Source organism: Arachis ipaensis, chromosome B04, assembly GCF_000816755.2.
Source record: "Arachis ipaensis cultivar K30076 chromosome B04, Araip1.1, whole genome shotgun sequence".
NCBI lineage: Eukaryota > Viridiplantae > Streptophyta > Magnoliopsida > Fabales > Fabaceae > Arachis > Arachis ipaensis.
This window is the reverse complement of record NC_029788.2, coordinates 14,660,640-14,665,926: the sequence shown is the minus strand read 5'-3', so window position 1 is coordinate 14,665,926 and position 5,287 is coordinate 14,660,640.

The window sequence follows — 5,287 nt, the reverse complement described above, 5'->3', positions numbered from 1 at the left end:
TTATAAAAATTTATTTTTAAATTTATTATTAAACAAATCAAAAAATAAATATTCTTTTATATTAAAATAGTCCAAACTAAAGGAAAACCAAGAGTTAAATGAAACTAAGAGTTGGCCTCATGGAGACGGCGACTTAAAATGGAAGTTCTTTGAATTTTATGGAGCAGCTTAACAGAGCTAGCAAGAATGACAGACGATATTGAATTAACACTTTTAAAGACTAATTGGTTGTGAGCTTTCTATCCGTTCTAACAAATGATAGCAAGCAATTGAAGATTTTGGTCAACATTTTTCAATGGGTTAAGTATTTCTGTTGCTGTAGTCCACCATGTTAAAAAATTGTGAGAACTTTGAGGGAAAGGCAGTCCCGAAGATAATTCTAAGACCATACTTCTTTAATTCCAGGGCAGTGAAGCAAGCAATAAGTGATTGTTTCTGTTATTTCATGATAGTAAGCGCATATTGGCGATGTGGATAGAAAGTGGCGGTAAATCTGAGCAAGCACCGGAAGGCGACCATGATCGAAGAGCTTTCCAAATAAAGAGCTTAATTTTGTGCGGCAAGTTCAACTTCCATAATTCAATCCACTGCATTTTCTGCTACATATGATTAGGATAAAGTTCAAGAGGTAGATAGTGAAATAAATAGCCATTTTTGTAGACTAAAATTGTATTATAATATTTGGAGTTGTTTAAATCTCATTGTAATTTATCCCAACTCCGATGAATTTTAACTGACAAAATTCTATTTACAACTTCTTGGAGAAATAATTCCTAAATGAGATTCTAATTTCAATTCCTATTTTCAGTTATTAAATCTTTAATTTTTGAAACCAAATTGAAAATAGCTTGCCTATTTAACATTTTAAAAATCATTAAAAGATATGGAGGAGGCAGCCAAAGATTCTTAAAGGGTAGAATATTTTCTTCAGTACTCAGAGTCTAGTTAAGACATTTTTTAACAATTTTTCAGCTCTTCAGTATGCTTTTCCGCCCCTAAGAATGTAAGATTCCAGTTTTTGCATGCAATTATAGTATTACCATTTCTAAATTACTTACTTTTTAGGATTTTGGATAATAGAAAAGTAGGTTGTGTTACAAGTCACCAAAACTGTTTGTCTAATAGTGTCAAATTCTAAATTCTAAGGTCTTTAAATCTAAGGTCTCCTTCTTTTTATGGACAAGTCATAGTGTCCCAATTGATCCAAGTCATCCGTCTTTCAGAATCTTTTTGCCTCTACCAAAATTGAAAAAGTAGGGAGTGAATTTTCGAAATTAAACTATATCAGATAACTTAAAGCAAGACAAAGTATAAATAGGAATAGCTTCACTGCCTTGAGCAATACCTGTCTACCACCCGAAGATAGAAGATCGCGCTTCCATATTTGGATTTTTTTCTGAACCTTCTCTTTACTCGAACTAAAAGAAGCCTTTTTCGATCTAGAAACTGTAGAAGGTAAACCAAAATATCTGTCCTGGACCCAATGTGATCAATATTCATAGAGTTAGCAAGTTGTGTACGAGTAGTAGAGGGAGTGTTGTGGCTAAAAAATACAACAGGCTTATTAGGATTCACCCTCTAACCACTGATGCTTTCGTAAGAACTCAACAAATTCAGATTGTTTGAACATGTCTCATTATTAGCCTTACAGAAAAAGATTGAATCATCAATAAATAGGAGGTAGTTGACCTTGGGATATTGTCTATGTACATGAATACTTTGAATTAGTCTATTTTATTCTGCTTTGTGTAGCAAGAAGGAGAGATATTCTGCATAGAAAAGAAAAAGGTAGTGAAATAGAGATTTTTTATCAGATATCTTTGTTTGCCTTGAAGAAACTAGAGAGTTGTCCTTCCACAATGATAAAATAAGAATCTGATAACAAAAAAGAAGAATAAACAAGAAAGAATTGAAATTGAATAGAAAAGATAAATTGTAATTGAAATAGAAATAAAAAATATAGGTTAAAATTAAATACAAAGAGAATCACTCTACTTTCTATCAAATTTTTTGACGCAACAAGAAAAAGACTCCTCAACCTAACTTGTCCACTCAATAGTTTGGGAATTAAATCGAAGAGATTTCTCAACCTTCTATCAAATTCCTTGATACAACAAGAGAGGCAGGAACTCACTCAACCTCACTTGTCTACATCATGGTTTCATTACAAAATCAAAAGGGGAGTTTTCAAACCTCTAATCATTGAATATTATGACTACAATAACTAAGGAGGTATTTATAACCTCTTATTATGTTAAAATAAAGAAAACTCTAAAACCCACAAACATAAACCCCAATTTAATAACCAAATAAACAAAAATAAAAATACATCAAAATAAAACTAATAACTTTCAAATAATATTTGATCTTTTCATATCACGAACATTTGAAGTATGTATCATTCTCCTCCTCTTCAAAAAGGATTCGTCCTCGAATCTTGTAGTTGGAAAAAATAGTATACAAGATAATAATAAAATACAAACAAGAAAGACAAGAACATAAACAAGGACGTGAAAGACACTAAATTCTTCTTTTATTTTTTATTTTTTTATACAAGAAGAACAGTCATAGATTAATAAAAATTAATCTAATATCTGAGATCTGATACCAAATGATAAATAAAAAAGATAAATAAGACAAGAATTGAAATTGAATAGAAAAGATAAACTGTAATTGAAATATAAATGAAAAAGATAGGTTGAAATTGAATAGGAAGATAATCACTCTACTTTTTATCCAATTTCTTGACGCAATAAGAAAGGGAGTCCTCAACCTAACTTGTCCACGCCATAGTTTAGAAATTAAATCGAATGGACTCCTCAACCTTCTATCCAATTCGCGGATGCAACAAGAGAGGGACTCACTCAACCTCACTTGTCCACATCATGGTGGTTTCATCATAAAACCAAAAGGGGGTTTTCAAATATCTAATCATTGAATATTACGACTATAATAGCGAAGACGGTATTTATAACCTCTTATTAGGTTAAAACAAAGAAAACCCTAAAACCCACAAACATAAAGCCCAATCTAATAACTAAATAAAAAAAATCAAAATACATCAAAATGAACTAACAACTTTTAAATAATATTTGATTTCTTTATATCACGAATATTTGAAACACGTATCAGAAACAGTTGTCACTAATTTCCGAATCCACATAATCCACCAGAGTCAAAACCAAACTTCTCTAATATAAACAAAAAAAAAAGTGTCATTCCACCCTATCATATGCCTTACTCATATCTAATTTTAGCGTCACCTCACTTTTGAGGCCTCTTTTTTTGTTCTTCAAGTAATGCATGCACTCATGAGCAATTAGGATATTATAAAAAATTAATCTGCCTTTAATAAAAACACTCTGTGTAGGGCTAATTAGTCTATTTATCATATCGTGAAGTCTATGCACAAGTACTTTAGAGATAATCTTGTAAAAGACTGATGATAGGCTTATTGGTCTTACTTAAGTCATATCTTTAGTATCAGGAATCTTGAGAATAAGACATATTTGAGTGTGGTTAAAACGCTTTAAAATTCTGCCCCCTGAAAAGAAGCTCTTAACTTCTCGAAACATATCACCACTAAAAATGTTCTAGAAGCTTTGAAAAAACTTTGCTATCAAGCCATCGTCTCCTGGAGCACTTTGTGGATGAATACTAAATGTCGCATGTTTCACTTCCTCCATAGTCACTAGTCTTTGAAGCCTACGGCTCATGTGAGTTGTAACTTTAGGTTCAAAGTCGGTAAACAAAAGTTCAGGATTCTCATGACAAGTGGAGAAAAAGATGTCTTTGAAATATACTTCAATTACAGAAACAATTCTAGCATTTGAAGTAGCCACGTCATCATCACTAGCATTTAGTTGCCAAATTTTGTTCCTTCGGATTCAATTTCTATACTTCTGATGGAAGAAAGTCGTGTTCTGATCACCAGATTTGAGCCATTTGATTCTAGATTTCTCTTTCCAATAAGATTTCTCATTTTGCAATGTTTTTTCAACTTTGCCTTCTAGTTCTGAAATGATTTCACCCCATGAATTTCTGCTAAACAGAGTTCCTTTAATTCGGATTGTAGTGAATCAATCTCCACCTTCGAATTAGATATGTTTTCTTGCTGCCATATGACAATCTTATGCCGATAATGTTTTATTTTTTGAGATAGGATATACATGGCTAAACTATTAATCTGTTCATGCCAAACCTCTCTACCAATCTGTCTTATTTCATCATTGGAACACCATCTTTCTTAGAATTTGAATCGTCGTTTAGATCTCTCAGTTCTCAGGTTAAAGTCTAAGAGAAGAAGAGAATGATCCAACCCTGATTCTGAGGGTCTAAAAATCGATGCATTGGGATAGAGTTGTTGCCAATCAACTCCTACCAGAAATCGATCTAGTCTCTCATGTGTTAACTCATCACCACTTTGTCTATTCGACCAAGTAAATGGTCTTCCGGTCATACCAATATCAATCAGAGAATTATCATTAATAAAACTATTGGAAGTCTAAATAGAAGTGGAAGATTTTACACCCTCACTTTCTTTCTCCAATTGATTAGAAATGACATTGAAAATTTGAAATCACCCATTAACACAACCTTACCGTGGATCTGTTGGGTGATGAAGTTAATTCAACAAACTGAGTCATTCTATGTTATTCATTTGAACTGAGATAAACACCTAGTACACCATAGGAATCGTTAGAACCGGCTGTCAAAACTGAAGCCGCAATGAAGAATCTAATCTAGACAATGCAACCATCTCTCTATGCCATTGCCAAACCCTTAGATAAGCCATCCGGATCCACAATAAACCATTCCTTAAAACCATAATATGTTAGTTTTCATTTAACTTGTCGAGATTGATTTTTGTTTCACAGATAAATCTAACTTTGGGCTGGGGGAGTAGGATTTACAAATTCCTTTAAGATTGTGGATTGTTAGGGATCTCCTTAAACTCCAACAATTTTACAAGAGCAGTTTCATATCCTTTTGGGTGCCACTTGAAGACTGTCACCCTCCACCGTCATAGCATTAGAAACAATATCATCCTTCACCGTCATAGCATTACAGAGAATATTAGTGAAACAAATTTTTCTAAAAATATTTTCAGCATCTTTATCTCTACTCCTTCGATTAAAATCTATTACTGATTTTCTGATAATAATGTTTGAAAGATAAAAAATACAACAATTAATAAATACTAAATAAAATAAATTTTAACTATTTTTAGCTAATTTTTTTATTATTAAATATTTTGATATATAAATATAGTATTTATTTTATTTAT